We start from the raw sequence: 16,576 nt of genomic DNA, 5'->3' as shown, positions 1-16,576 counted from the left end.
GACTTAAAACAGATATGTAAGCTTTGGGGTTGAGAACTATATAACAACACCAAGGTTCTAGTTTTAGTCCTCGCTTCTCTCTCTCTCTCTCTCTTTTCGTTTTAGTCTCTTCATTGTTTTAGGGACAAAGAATAATTTTAGATTTTGCAATTCCAGTTTTTACTATTCACGTAGCAATAAAATTTCGTTTTCTGCTTCAATTTACAATTTCGTTTCTACCGATTAATGGAAGGCTAAGTCTCCAGCGTTGTTTTCTCTTGAGAATCAAGCACAACTCTCTTTGAGGTTTTATTATTTCTATTGAATTCTGATCAGTTTCTCCTCTTCACCAATTACTCTATATTTGTTGCTATTAATCCATGCATGCTTAGTGCTTGATTAATTGTCTCTACGCTTAATTTATGTTCATGCTTAATGATCAGTTTCGTTCATGATTAATTGGTGTATGTGTTGCTTAATCACATAATGAATGCCTTATGTTAAATTTCGCTTAGTAATTTAATTTAGGGTTGGATTAAGTGGTTGAACTGATAAAGGATAAATTCTCGTAATCTAGGATAAGAGACTTGCTTGTGAATCAAGGGGAACAACGTGTTTTAATTCTAATATTTTCTAATTCAAATTTACTTGTTGTTTAATTTACAAAAACAAACAACCCCTCCCCCCCCCCCCCCCAATTTGTTATTGTTTTATTACTATCTATTATGAACGGTTGGTTGACCATTGCTCGTTGGGAGATGACCTAGGATCACTTCCTAGATACTGCATTTTTAATGTTTATTTGATTCGGGTACGGCCTTGATCAAATTTGGCGCCGTTGTCGAGGAGCAGTGGGCCAAAGGTTCATAATAGTGTTTAGTTATCTTATTTTGTGTGGCATTTTATTTTGCATTTCAGTTGCATTCCCTGTTTTAGCGATGGATTCAGCGATTGTTTCAGCGACGGATTCAGCGACTGATTCAGCCTTTTGTTTTGTTGTGAACAGTGCTGAACAGTGATTAGTGACGGATTTTGCAATTTAATTAATGATTTTTGTTTTGATAGTTAGAGTTATTATTTTTTGGCTGAATTTTTGTGTGGTAGCTTCTTTTGATCCATATTTTGTGTGAAAAATACCAGAAGCACTTGGTGTGGCATTATTTGAGAGAGACAAAAATTTTTGGAACTTGTTTTTAGCAAAACTTAAAACGGCCATAACTTTTGCTCCGGGTATCAGAACGACTATTATTATATATGTATTTGGGGTAGAAAAAAATTTCCCATATTACAATATCCCACTGAAGCTGGTTGGGGACTCCCAAACTCCAAAAATCAGCCGTTTACTAAGTTTTTTTTTTTATTTTTCAAGTATTATTGTCCTATTTTTCTAAACTTTGCTTAGGTATTTTTCATAGCTAGACTTTGAATTTTTGATTGAAAATTTTTGTGCTATCTTTTCATGATTTTAGGGTGTTTCTCACAAAATTTCAGCTTATTTTGAGATCGTTTGAGTATAGCTGTAGTTTTACCCCCTTGTTAGGTGCTGTTGAGATCCACATTATTTGCTGCATATAGTGCATGACTAGGGGCAGTCCAGGTGATTTACAACCCTTTGATCCTGAAATAGATAGAACCTTTCATAGATTAGTTAGGCATAGTGTGCATCCTGGTCATTCTGTGCATTTTGAGCATTCTGTTGAGGGTGATTCTAAATATTCTGATTTTGAGCATTCCACTACTAATTTTTATACTGAGAACATGGCTCAACCTCCACCTCGTGAGAGGACTCTTAGGGAGATGGCTGCACCTGATTTCACTTATGAAAGCTTAGGCATTCAATATCCTGATGAGGGTGTTCCATATGTTCTCAAGACTGGACTAATACATTTGCTGCCCAAATTTCATGGTCTTGCAGGTGAAGATTCTCTTAAGCATCTTAAGGAGTTCCATATTGTTTATTCCACCATGAAGCCCCCTGATGTCCAAGAAGATCATATCTTTCTAAAGGATTTTCCTCATTCTCTAGAAGGAGTGGCAAAAGATTGGCTATACTACCTTGCTCCCAGGTCTATTTTTAGCTGGGATGACCTTAAGAGGGTGTTCTTGGAGAAATTCTTCCCTGCATCTAGGACCACTACCATCAGAAAAGACATTTCAGGCATTAGGCAACTTAGTGGAGAAAGCTTGTATGAGTACTGGGAAAGATTCAAGAAATTGTGTGCAAGCTGTCCTCACCACCAGATTTCTGAGCAACTCCTTCTTCAATATTTCTATGAGGGACTTAGCAACATGGAGAGGAGTATGATTGATGCTGCCAGTGGTGGAGCTCTTGGTGATATGACCCCTGCTGAGGCTAGGAATTTGATTGAGAAGATGGCTTCCAACTCCCAACAATTCAGTGCAAGAAATGATGCTATTGTCCTTAGAGGAGTCCATGAGGTGGCCACGGATTCATCTTCATCTACTGAAAATAAAAAGCTTGAAGGAAAACTTGATGCCTTGGTCAACCTAGTAACTCAGCTTGCCATGAATCAGAAATCTACACCTGTTGCAAGAGTTTGTGGTCTATGTTCTTCTGCGGATCACCATACAGATCTTTGTCCTTCTTTGCAGCAATCTGGAGTCAATAAGCAACCTGAAGCTTATGTTGCAAACATTTATAATAGACCTCCTCAGCAGCAAAACCAACAATAGCAGAATAATTATGACCTTTCAAGCAACAAATACAATCCAGGTTGGAGGAATCATCCAAATCTGAGATGGACAAGTCCTCCACAACAACAACAGTCTGTCCCTCCTTTCTAGAATGTTGTTGGTCCAAGCAAGCCATATGTTCCTCCTCCAATGCAGCAACAACAGCAGCAGTCACAACAAAGACAACCAGCAACTGAGGCCCCTCCTCAACCTTCCTTAGAAGAGTTAGTGAGGAAAATGACCATCCAGAATATGCAATTTCAGCAAGAGACAAGAGCCTCCATTCAGAGTCTGACAAATCAGATGGGGCAGATGGCTACTCAGATGAACCAAGCTCAATCCCAAAATTTTGACAAATTGCCTTCACAAATTGTGCAGAATTCGAAAAATGTGAGTGTCATCACCTTGAGGTCTGGCAACCAAATTCAAGTGCCTCCACCAGTAGCAACACCTGCACCTGCACCTGTCAAACTTCATTCTACACCTGAAAAAGAGGATGAGATAGTTGCACAAAAAAGAAAGCTTCCTAACAAAAAATTTCATGCAGGTGGACCTTCTTCTAGTAATTCTGACTTATAGCAGCCTCCTATCCCTCTTCCATTCCCACCTAGAGCAATTTCAAACAAAAAGATGGAAGAAGTGGAAAAGGAGATCTTGGAGACCTTCAGGAAAGTAAAGGTGAACATACCTCTGCTAGATGCCATCAAGCAGATTCCAAGATATACCAAGTTTCTAAAGGACCTATGCACCCACAAAAGGAAACTCAAAGGCAATGAACGAATTAGCATGGGTAGAAATGTGTCAGCATTGATAGGTAAATTTGTTCCTCATATTCCTGAGAAATGTAAGGACCCAGGTACTTTCTGTATACCTTGCATCATTGGGAACAATAAATTTGAGAATGTCATGCTAGATTTAGGAGCATCAGTTAGTGTCATGCCTCTGTCCATTTTCAATTATTTATCTCTTGGACCTTTGCAATCTACAGATATTGTGATTCATTTGGCAAATAGAAGTGTTGCTTACCCCGCAGGTTTCATAGAGGATGTGCTAGTTCGGGTTGGTGAACTTATTTTTCCTGTTGATTTTTATGTTCTTAATATGGAAGAGGGATTTTCCCATGGTTCAGTTTCAATTATTTTAGGCAGACCATTTATGAAAATAGCCCGAACCAAGATAGATATTTATGCTAGCACATTGTCTATGGAATTTGGTGATATTGTTGTTCATTTTAACATTCTTGATGCCATGAAACATCCATCTAAGGATCATTCTATTTTTCGTGCTGAGATAATTGATCAGATTGTTGATGATTATATGTTTGATTTTGATTCTGTTCTTTATGGTAGGAAACATCCATTTTTATATGATCTGCATACTTGTCATTCCTTATGCATTGAATCTGAATCTGAGTTTGAATTTGATCCTGTATCTAATTTTTATGCTGAGAATGAATCTGAATTTGAGTTTGGTTCTGATTTTCTGGGTGTTGTACCTCTTGATGTTGATTTTTTTGAGTCAGAATGCACTAACCATGTTGTAGGAAGTACATATACTTCTAACTTGCTTTATGAGGTACAGACTGAGGAACTTTTTTCTCCTACCACGATGCCTCCCACTATTAAGCCACTACCCACACCAGAGTTGAAGCCTTTACCAGCAAACCTCAAATATGCTTACTTGGAGGACAAGGAAAAATTTCCAGTGATCATATCTGCCTCCCTTGATGCTAAGCAAGAGGAGAAGTTGTTGCTAGTGCTCAAGAAGCATAAGAAAGCCATTGGATGGACTTTAGCAGACATTCCTGGTATTAGCCTATCTACCTGCATGCATAGGATACTTTTAGAGGATGGAGCTAAGCCAGTGAGGCAACCACAGCGGCGACTCAACCCCGTCATTCTAGATGTGGTGAAAAAGGAAGTGACCAAGCTCTTACAAGCTGGAATCATCTACCTCATTTCTGACAGCTAGTGGGTGAGTCCAGTCCAAGTGGTTCTTAAGAAAATAGGCCTCATAGTGATCAAGAATGAAAAGGATGAGCTTATCCCCACAAGAGTGCAGAACAGCTAGTGAGTCTACATTGATTATAGGAGGCTGAATCAGGTAACCAGAAAAGATCATTTTCCCTTGCCTTTCATTGATCAAATGCTTGAGCGCTTGGCAGGTACGTCTCATTACTGTTTTCTTGATTATTTTTCTGGTTATTTACAAATTCATATTGCTCCTGAGGATCAAGAAAAAACCACATTCACCTGTCCCTTCGGCACTTTTGCCTATAGGAGGTTGCCCTTTGGCCTATGCAACGTCCCTGGTACCTTCCAGCGGTGTATGCTTAGCATTTTCAGTGATTTTTTAGAGACTTGCATAGAGGTGTTTATGGATGATTTTACTGTTTATGGATCCTTTTTTTATGCATGTTTGGATAGTCTGGATAGAGTTCTTAATAGATGCATTGAAACTAACCTTGTGCTGAATTTTGAAAAATGTCACTTCATGGTAGAACAAGGTATAGTTTTAGGGCATATCATTTCGAATAGGGGCATAGAGGTAGACCCTGCAAAAATAGATGTTATTTCAAAATTGCCTTACCCTTCTTACGTGCGAGAGGTTCGTTCTTTTCTTGGTCATGCAGGGTTTTATAGGCGCTTTATCAAGAATTTTAGCAAGTGGCCCTTCCACTATCCAATCTGCTACAAAAGGAGGTGGAGTTTAATTTTGATGACCGATGCAAAGAGGCTTTTGATTGCCTTAAGCGTGTGGTGACTATCACCCCTATCATTCAGGCACCTAATTGGACAGCCCCATTTGAGCTAATGTGTGATGCATCCAATTACGCATTGGGGGCTGTCCTTGCTCAAAAGATTGAAAAGCTGCCTCGGGTAATCTACTACTCTTCCAGAACTTCGGATGCTGCCCAAGCAAATTACACTACCACAGAGAAGGAGCTATTAACAATAGTTTTTGCTCTTGAGAAATTTCGTTCATATTTACTTGGTACTCGTGTTATTGTTTATACTGACCATGCAGCTCTAAAATACCTGTTGAAGAAGGCTAAATCAAAGCCTAGATTGATCAGGTGGATGCTTTGGCTCCAAGAGTTTGATTTGGAGATCCATGATCAGAGCAGTGCACAGAACCTCGTGGTTGACCATCTGAGTAGGATTGAGCGTGCATCTAAGGACTCACCCATTCGGGATGATTTTCCGGATAACCATTTGTACATTCTGTATAGTATTTCTAATTCCTTCCCCACTCCTTGGTTTGCTAATATTGTGAATTATTTGGTTGCTTCTGTTTTTCCTCCCTTAGCATCTAAAGCTTAAAATGATAAAATTAAGAGCAATGCTAAGCATTATATTTGGGATGACCCCTATTTGTGGAAGTTGTGCAGTGACCAGGTTATTAGGAGATGCATTCCAGACCACGAGATCGACTCGGTCCTGCAATTCTGTCATTCTTCCGCACCAGGTGGCCATCTTGGTATACAGAGGACAGCTCGCAAGGTGCTTGACTGTGGTTTCTATTGGCCTACCATCTTCAAGGATGCGTGGAGAATCTGTAGCACTTGTGAGCCTTGTAAGAGAGCAGGCAGCTCACTTTCATAGAGACAGCAATTGCCTCAATAACCCATGTTATTCTGTGAGGTGTTTGATGTCTGGGGTATAGATTTTATGGGGCCTTTCCCTGTCTCTTTTGGTTTTTTTTATATTCTCCTTGTTGTTGATTATGTTTCAAAATGGGTGGAAGCCAAACCCACCAAAACTAACGATGCTAGGTTGTTATGGATTTTGTTAAATCTAATCTGTTTTGCAGGTTTGGAGTCCCTAGAGCCATCGTTAGTGATCAAGGCACCCACTTTTGTAACAGATCCATGTATGCCTTGCTCAAAAAGTATGGGGTCGTGCACAGAATTTCCACACCATACCACCCCCAAACTAATGGGTAGGCTGAGATTTCAAACAGGGAGATAAAAAGGATCTTGGAGAAGATTGTGCAGCCGAACAAAACGGATTGGAGCAACAGGCTAGATGATGCTCTTTGGGCCCATAGGACTGCCTACAAAGCACCCATAGGAATGTCTCCTTATTAGGTTGTCTTTGGCAAGGCATGTCATCTCCCTGTAGAGATAGAGCACAAAGCCTACTGGGCTGTAAAGACCTACAACTTCTTTATTGATCAGGCTGGAGAGGAAAGGAAGTTGTAACTAAGTGAGCTAGATGAGATCCATTTAGAAGCCTATGAGAATTCCAAATTATACAAGGAGAAGACCAAGAAGTTCCATGACAGCTTGATAGCTAAGAAAGACTTCGTAGTTGGATAGAAAGTTTTATTGTATAAATCTAGGCTCGGACTCATGAGTGGTAAGTTGAGGTCAAAGTGGATTGGTCCTTTTGTGGTGACTAATGTTTTTCCTTATGGTACAGTTGAGATCAAAAGTGAATCCACAGATAAGGGCTTCAAGGTCAATGGACATCGGCTGAAACCATTCCTCACAAATCCCTCCTTAGTGGATGTAGTGGTGGAGGAGACCTCCTTACTTCACCCTACTTCTCTTCCGCCATGACTTAGGGAGTTTTCTTTTTCTTTCTCCTTCTTTACTTTTATTGCACTAGTCCAAATTTATTGATTGCTTTGTGTCGCAACCTACCCTTCGGCGGGAGGGCGACGCGTGACTCGCGGGATGCGTGTTCCACGAAAGGAATACGTGCGGAGTCGCCACCAACGTTTATTTGAGGAAAACGTCGGAAAAACCGGAAAAGACGCGATCTACGAACTTTTAAGTGAAAGGTTCGGGAGTTGTATTTACGCGCGGGGAAGGTATTAGCACCCCACACGTCCGTCACAAGGGACGGCAGCCTTTAATCGAATGTGCAAACATGACTTTGATTTTTACGTTCCCTTTTATGTCCTTATATCCTTTATACCCTTTTTATATTTTTTCTTTTTTGTGGTCGACAAGGGTGTTTCCCTTTGCTCCTACGTATTCCTCAATTTGGGATGAGAAAATCAGACCTACGTAGTTCTTTCGGAACAAAGTGTTTGGTTTAAGTTTGTTTTTTTGTCTTTTTTTGCAAAATATGTTTTTTATTTGAACAAAAGGTCATTTAAGGTGTTGGACCATTAAACGGTCTTTTGATTTTGAAAGGAGAGAAACGTTAAGGCATTGGACCATTAACGATCTCTTGGGGTGGTCGACAAAAGCGGGGCTTTTGCTCCTACGTATCCTCAATTGCGATGAGGAAGTCAGACCTACGTAGTTCTTGCAAAAGCGGTAAAGTTACATGTTGATTTTATGCTTTTGAACGGTCCATGTTAACCGATAAAAGCAAAGAGGACCGTTTAAGGCGTTGGACCTTAAAACGGTTTTTAGTGATTTTCGGACAAAACTTGATTTGTGAGTCTATTTTAGTCTTAGTTTCACTTTGGTTATTAATCAATTCATTCAAGGAAACTTCCAAAGAAAAAACGTCCGATTGATTTTTTTGTTTTATTTTATTCAAAGATATTTTGATTATTTTATTATTATTTTACTTTTTTTGGTTTAACCGAGGTTATAGCGTGAACGATCAGTTAGATTTCGTTTTAACAGTGATTAAACGAGATTACAACACAAATGATCGGTTGAAATTCATTTTATCATTTATTAGACGAGAAAACGGCTTAAATAAATGGTTAAAGCACGTTAAAAACGGAAGAAAAGAAAACTGAAAGTAAACGAAATTAAAGTGAAAGTACACAAAACAAGAAATGAATTGAAAGTCTCGGATTCGAAAACTTACCCGTTGAAGAACGAAGAACGAACGAAGAACGGATGAAGAACGGTGAAGAACGACGAAGAACGATGAAGAATTTCCACAGAATCGCTTACGGAAGCGTTTCGGAAGCGCCTCGGCTTAGATTTTCTTCACGGAAACGATTTTTCCAAGCAAATTCGAAAGAGAGAGAAGTGCCAAAGGGGCTGAACATTTTGAAACAGCTCCCCCCTCCCCTATTTATAGAAAAAAGGGAGGTGCTTGCCGCCCAAAGACTTAATGAAGAAGATTTCTAAGCGCACCCGAATTACTAAGTTCACCTCCCTTTTCGTATTTTACGGAAAAGTTACGAAAGCCTTACGGAACTGTTTTCGAATTTGATTTTCATCTTTTTTCTCTTCCCTTTCACCAATGTTAAGTGGAATATGCTTACCCAAGGTTTTCGGAAATTTTACAGAAGTATTACGGAAGCCGCGGAAGCCCCGAAAACCATTTTTCAAAAACGTGGAGGAGCTTGCCGCCCAGTTGCTTCCTCCTTAAGCAACCCAACTTCCAAAATGTTCTAGAAGGGCCTAGATTTGAATTGCTATTTACACCCCTATCTTGATAAGTTCACCCCCTTACCTTTTTTGGTGATTCTTTTTTCGTAAAGTTACGGAAACTTACGAATCTCGTAACGATACTTGTTTTCTTTCCGTAATATTACGGAACCTTGCGGATTACATAATCATCCCCCTTTTGACTTACGGAATGTTACGGAACCTCACTTAATTATGCAACGATGCTTCCATTTGATTTCCGGTGTGTCACGGAAACTTACGGATTGTGCATCAATATTTTTTGGTTTTCCGGCATGTCCTGGAATTTCACAAATTGCCCAATGATGGATGCCAAGCACCTCACAAGGACCAAAGAAAGGTCGCATGTCATCAAGCAAAGGTCCCCGGACGAAATTAGGGTATGACAGTTGCCCCTCTTTACTTGTCTTTTATTGGAGATAAAAGGAAAGTAAAGATAAGACACTAATTTCGTTCCTCTCGATTTGACGAGAGTCGCGGGTGACCATAAAATCTCCACATTCAAATGACTTGTTGTTCCTAGATTTTCACAAATTGCCTAATGATGGGTGCCAAGCACCTCACAAGGACCAAAGAAAGGTCGCATGTCATCAAGCAAAGGTACCCGGACGAAAATTAGTGTATGACACTAATTTCGCTCCTCTCGGTTGACGAGAGTCGCGGGTGACCATGAAATTTCCGCATGTAAATGACTTGTTGTTCCCGGAGGAACAAAAGGTGCAGAAGACTATGTCAGCCTCTGCATGCTATCAAGCGTTCTGTCTTACAGATAGCAAAAGAATGTTTATACGGATAACCACTCGGGTATTTCCGCGTATCATCGGGCCCGCCGCCTCTGGATGATACAAGGGTGCAGAATGACCAAATTTGGTCTCTGCTTGTCATCGGGCCCGCCGCCTCTGGATGACAAAAGGGTGCGGATAACCGTAAGGTATCTCCGCGTATCATCGGGCCCGCCGCCTCTGGATGATACAAGGGTGCAGAATGACCAAACTTGGTCTCTGCTTGTCATCGGGCCCGCCGCCTCTGGATGACAAAAGGGTGCGGATAACCGTAAGGTATCTCCGCATATCATCGGGCCCGCCGCCTCTGGATGATACAAGGGTGCAGAATGACCAAATTTGGTCTCTGCTTGTCATCGGGCCCGCCGCCTCTGGATGACAAAAGGGTGCGGATAACCGTAAGGTATCTCCGCGTATCATCGGGCCCGCCGCCTCTGGATGATACAAGGGTGCAGAATGACCAAACTTGGTCTCTGCTTGTCATCGGGCCCGCCGCCTCTGGATGACAAAAGGGTGCGGATAACCGTAAGGTATCTCCGCGTATCATCGGGCCCGCCGCCTCTGGATGATACAAGGGTGCAGAATGACCAAACTTGGTCTCTGCTTGTCATCGGGCCCGCCGCCTCTGGATGACAAAAGGGTGCGGATAACCGTAAGGTATCTCCGCGTATCATCGGACCCGCCGCCTCTGGATGATACAAGGGTGCAGAATGACCAAACTTGGTCTCTGCTTGTCATCGGGCCCGCCGCCTCTGGATGACAAAAGGGTGCGGATAACCGTAAGGTATCTCCGCGTATCATTGGGCCCGCCGCCTCTAGATGATACAAGGGTGCAGAATGACCAAACTTGGTCTCTGCTTGTCATCGGGCCCGCCGCCTCTGGATGACAAAAGGGTGCGGATAACCGTAAGGTATCTCCGCGTATCATCGGGCCCGCCGCCTCTGGATGATACAAGAATGCAGAATGACCAAACTTGGTCTCTGCTTGTCATCGGGCCCGCCGCCTCTGGATGACAAAAGGGTGCAGATAACCGTAAGGTATCTCCGCGTATCATCGGGCCCGCCGCCTCTGGATGATACAAGGGTGCACGTCACATGACCTCAGGGTCAGTATGACAAAGATTATGGGGCGGCCGACAAAAGCAAGGCTCTTGCTCCTACGTATCCTCCAATGAGGAACTCAGACCTACGTAGTTCTGGATAACTTTTGAGACTTGAAAAGTCTCCATCGGAAAATGCTGACATCTCCGGAAAGGGCGCAGATGACCATATTGGTCTCTGCTCGTCAATCACACTTGGGATCACTGAATGACGAGGTGCGGATAACCGTAAGGTGTCTCCGCGGGCTACCAGCTCTTGGGTCATGGCAACAAAAGGCGGTGTGGTCGACAAAAGCGAGGCTCTTGCTCCTACGTATCCTCCAATGAGGAACTCAGACCTACGTAGTTCTGGATAACTTGTGAGACTGGAAAAAGTCTCGGTGTTTTCTCCACTAAAATGCAAACATGCTTTAGCAAAGAGACAAATATTCCAACTGATTTAGAGCAGCATATGCTTTTTTGAGTGAAAAATAATGCGTCTACCGGGAAAGGAGAGTCTGCTGATGAAATCTCCTATAACCATAAATGAGATTTTGGATGTTAGCATTTCGTTTCTAAATGACCATTTAGAGGAAACACCGGGTTCGACAAAAATAGAAGAAATCCACTCAAAGTGTATCAATCTCGCACAGGTAAGTGTTTCATCCTAATTCCGAACCATAGATATGTCATGACTTGACTTTGCAAATTATTTCCTATCAAATCAAAAATTACATGCGTGATCATGGATCAAATAGGACTTCCCTTGGGAATGAGTTCTTTTGGTGGTTTCTTCTTTCGGCTTTTGTGTGTTTTTGGCTTTTGATTTTTCTGGCTTTTTCTTTTTCTGTTTTTTTTTTTTTTGTTTAGTGCGGGGCGAGAAAAAAAAGGTCGCTAGCGCACGGGATTTTGGTTGGTAATCAAAGGGAGAAGACTATTTTAGGTCGTGGTTCCCTTTCCTTCTTTTTTCGTTCATTTGGTGGCAATTCTGTATTGTTCAGATATTGTCCGGTCCAAAGACCTCTCTGCACATTTCTTCTGTTTTCTTTCGATCCTTGATCAGGAGCTTTCTTTCCTTCTTCTTCTTCCTTTTTTACTTTCTCCCATTCTTTGATTGGGAATTTTCCTTTCTTTTCTTTTTGCTTTCTCCCACTCTTTGATTGGGGAATTTTCCTTCTTTTCTTTTTTTGCTTTCTCCCACTCTTTGATTGGGGAATTTTCCTTCTTTTCTTTTTTTGCTTTCATTGGGAATTTTCCTTCTCTTTTTCTTTGATTGGAAATTTCCCCTCTATTCTTTTTTTGCTTCCGAGGGTAAGGATTGACATTCTCACCCTGGGTCAAGGTTTATGGTGAGTCAGGATTTTGGCTCAAAGCTTGTAGAATGGCTAGACATGATATATGTCAGGGTTTGGTTTGGTTCAAGGATAAAAGGGATGCCCCACATTATTTCCATGACACAAATGCAAAAATGATGATTTGGAAACTTTATGCAAAACTGGTCATGCATGCACCTATGCGGACACTCAAGTGTCAAATTTTTATGGTCATGTGATGCTAGGGCTCAGGATTCATTTCCTCTATTTTAGTCAACCCAATGTTTCCAAAATATGTTCTTTTATCCATTTGTGCATTCATCCAAGTCCATTTCTGGCGTCCGGGAAAATTTCACAGCATTCACCCTTCAGGTGTACACACATTTTTTTTTTCCAAAAACTAGCTATGATCAGCGAATTTTTCTTCAAAGAAAAGTTGGAAGTCATCTCTTTTCAAAAGCATGTTGGTTTTTCAGCTAGACAACTTATTTTTCTTTTTTCTCTCTTTTTTTTCTTCTTTTTTTTTATTTGTTTATTTCTTTTTCTTGTTTGTTTTTTTTTTCTTTTTTTTTTTTCATGAGGTATTTTGCTATATACATGCATATCCAAGGTATCTTGCTACCTAAACATACATATATATGTTTTGTAAGGTATTTTTGCTATATACATGCATATCCAAGGTATCTTTCTACCTAAACATACATATATATTTTGTGAAGTATTTTTTGTTTACATACATGCATATCTAAGGTATCTTTCTACCTAAACATACATATATATATTTTGTGAAGTGTTTTTTGTTTACATACATGCATATCTAAGGTATTTTTCTACCTAAACATACATATATATATATATATATATTTTGTGAAGTGTTTTTTTGTTTACATACATGCATATCTAAGGTATTTTCACTACCTAAACATACATATATATATTTTGTGAGGTATGACTACCTTCCGAGCTTGCACTTGTTTTATTTAAATTCCCAGGATCATGAGCAACTAGGTGCGTCCTACTATAAAAAGTGATCAAATAACAAGCATAGATTCAAAAGGTACTAGGTTGCCTCCTAGTAGCGCTTCTTTAACGTCTTGAGCTGGACGCCTAATGATTTGTCGGTCATGGACCTGGTACTTTGCTTACCTTTGGCTTTGGACTTGGTCGCCTATGGGTCGGCCATGTTGTGTAGGCAATACTCAAACCTTTTTGTGGATGAACAGAGGTGAACTCTAGAGGTGATGGCGGTGCGTCTGTTTCCCGCTGCCGACCATCCCAATGCTGCTGTGGTGTTTCGCCCTGCGCCTGTCTGGGGCGCAGTACTTCTTGATGAAAGCTCGATTAGTAGGGGGCCTGATGCCCTTGCTGGAGGTGACAGGTACTCCGTAGAACTGACAAAGACCCGTAATTAGAGCTTGACAATTCCAAGACCCTGTTGGAATTCTTCGGGTCCACTAGGTGTCTTGCAGTCGCGATCCCTGCAAACAATAGATGAAATCAGAAATCAGTTGAGCGATGTGCATACTTACCTATGATGACATAACCTTGCCGGGGGGGTACGGGCACCCTGTAGGACTGATAGAGGCCCGTAACCAGAGCTGGAAACCCCAGGGCCCTGTTGGACTTTTCCGGGTCCACTGGGTGTCTTGTGGGTGCGATCCCTGCAAACAAATAAATGGTATCAGAAATCAGTTGAACCATATGCATACTTACCCATGTCGGGACGACACAGACCAACTGATACTTTTGCAGGGGGAGATTGGCATTGCGGTCGCTGGGCATAATGTTGCTAAGTAGCAATGTCATCTATATCTGTGTAAGAGTGGTCATGTTGGTGCGCATGATTCGCACTCGTCTCTTTGCAGCGGCACGGGTGAAATCTTGCCCCGGTATGCATAGTAGCTGTGTGATAGCCTCCCTCTCTGGTTGTGCTCGCACAGTTGGCCCTCCTCCAATATCAGGGGGTGGCCCAGGAACCGTTAAAAGGAAACTAATGGTCCCTTAACCGGGAGTGCAAGTCTTGGTTAAGCATTTAAGGGCAGAGGACCTTAAATTCTTTTAAGGTGTGGATGTCGAGCACACTGAAAATGAGGACACGTAGCCCTCTAAAGGTGAGGGCGTGCAACCCTCTCAAGGCGAGGATGTGTAGTCCTTTGGAGGTGAGGGCGTGCAGCCCTCTGTTGGCGAGGACGTGTAGTCCTTTCAAGGTGAGGGCGTGTAGCCCTCTGACGGTGAGGGTAACTAGTACCCAAGGTGAGGACGTGTAGCCCTCTCAAGGCGAGGACATGTAGTCCTCTGGAGGTGAGGGCGTGCAACCCTCTGATGGTGAGGACGTGTAGTCCTCTCAAGGCGAGGACGTGTAGTCCTCTCAACGGTGAGGGTAACTAGTACCCAAGGTGAGGGCGTGTAGCCCTCTCAAGGCGAGGACATGTAGTCCTCTAGAGGTGAGGGCGTGCAGCCCTCTGATGGTGAGGACGTGTAGTCCTCTCAAGGCGAGGACGTGTAGTCCTCTCAACGGTGAGGGTAACTAGTACCCAAGATGAGGGCGTGTAGCCCTCTCAAGGCGAGGACATGTAGTCCTCTGAAGGTGAGGGCGTGCAGCCCTCTGTTAGCGAGGACGTGTAGTCCTCTAAAAGTGATAGGTACAAGTACCCAAGGGTCCACCCTTATGAGAAAGCAAGAGATCGACTCATCGAGAGGGCCGGTCATCCCAAATCCACAAGATTTGGACATTAGATGTAGGAAATCTATGCAGTTAACATGATTTTTAGGGATGCAGATGCATGCAACCTTTGTCGTGAAATTTGGTAAATGCGGACTTCATATGAAACAATGCAATGTAATGGAAAGTTGTACAATGTTCATGACATTCTTTCCCTATTTTGTGATTTTGATTTTGATTTGATTTTTTTTGGAAAACATAGATTGACTGTCCTTTTGAAAGAGGTAATAATTCATGCGACCTTATCCTATCTTTTGCAAATCTCTCCGGGAACTCCCTCAGAGTGTATGTTCTTTTTGATTTAGTCACTTGACCATTTTGGAGTGACGGCAATGGAGTCGTTTGATGTTTAATCAATCCATTGAAATCCTAGGGTTTGTCCCCTTTATTTTTGTTAAAAACATCGATGGGTAAGAACTTTTGATCGGCCCCTATGTTCACTTGAGGCTCATGCACGGTGCCCCTCATTGCCCCAGTGTAAGGCTTTGAGGTACCAATCGTTGTCTTGTTTTCACGACCTCGTAGTGAGGAAGAATGAAAGAAGCAGTTGATTCTTGCAAAAAGAATTTTCCAAGGACGAGAAATAGTTGAAGGATCTTTCAGTTGATGGATTAAGTCAAATGACTCCTATGTAGAAGCAAGATGTTTTGATGTCTTGATGATGCTAAAGGATCAAGTGCTTCTAAGTTTTATCCAAGAAAATCAAGATATATGATCAAGTTTGATCTCTTTAGAATCTTTAGGAAGAAGTTTCCAAATTGAAACAAACAAAGGTTTGACCAAAGAATTCTATCATTTCAATTTGAGATTTGCTCTCTGGTAATCGATTACCAGCAGCTGAAAATGTTTTAATTCAAATTTTTAAAACCTGTAATCGATTACATAAGTCTTGTAATTGATTACCAGAGGGGATTTTCAGAAAATAATTTCCAAGAGACATATCTATTCAAATGTTTTATGAACGGCCATTCAAATGTTTTAAAGAGAGTTTTCATTGCCCAAACAGTTTTATCCTCTCGAAAGATCAAGAGTTTTTTTTTTCTGAACTGAAACGTCTTATCCTCTCAAAAAGATTCCTTGGTCAACCACTTGCATATTCAATAAGGAATTTTTGATTGAGCTTCATTTTACAATCTACCTCTTTTACGAGAGATTTCTTCTTCTTATTTCTGAAAAGGGATTAAGAGACCGTGGGTCTCTTGTAGTAGAGGATTCTTGAACACAAGGGAAGGGTTGTCCCTATGTGCATTGTTAATCCGAAAAGAGAGAGTGAAAGTTTAATTGGGGAATAATATTCGTATCTTAATTCAATCCCCTCTTCTTCTCAAGGTAACTAAGGCCATTTGTCCAACATCCTATTCTTGATAACTCACTTCTCTCTAAAAAGACAAAATGAGGTCACATGAACGTCTATATTTTTACTTGAAAACACAGTCAATCAAATGCCTTTTTATTTTTTATTTTGAAACTTATTTGTTTTGAACTTTGCTCGTTGTTTTACGGCACCCCCACCAACGTGCAAGATGAGTAATCTCTGATTGAACGGTCTTGGAAGTCAACACTCAGGAGCGCAGGTTGCTTGAGCAAATAGACCAATGGCTTACACCCACATTCCGGTGAAAGTTGAATAAGCAAACATGCGTATGTGAGAGGATGAGGGACAAAGATATCAACTT

At 41.4% G+C, this 16,576-nt stretch overlaps 1 non-coding gene across 1 annotated transcript; it reads right to left on the bottom strand.

Annotated features, from left to right (window-relative positions):
* Positions 1 to 2,115: 2,115 nt before the first annotated feature.
* On the bottom strand, positions 2,116 to 2,222 carry LOC113000524 (small nucleolar RNA R71). Its single transcript, XR_003265857.1, has one exon. It is a non-coding gene; the product is annotated as a small nucleolar RNA R71 (small nucleolar RNA).
* Between the last annotated feature and the right edge of the window lie 14,354 nt (positions 2,223 to 16,576).

The sequence above is a fragment of the Glycine max genome, chromosome 19 (assembly GCF_000004515.6).
Source record: "Glycine max cultivar Williams 82 chromosome 19, Glycine_max_v4.0, whole genome shotgun sequence".
NCBI classification, from domain to species: Eukaryota; Viridiplantae; Streptophyta; class Magnoliopsida; order Fabales; family Fabaceae; genus Glycine; species Glycine max.
This window is presented reverse-complemented; position numbering and strand designations above follow the sequence as displayed.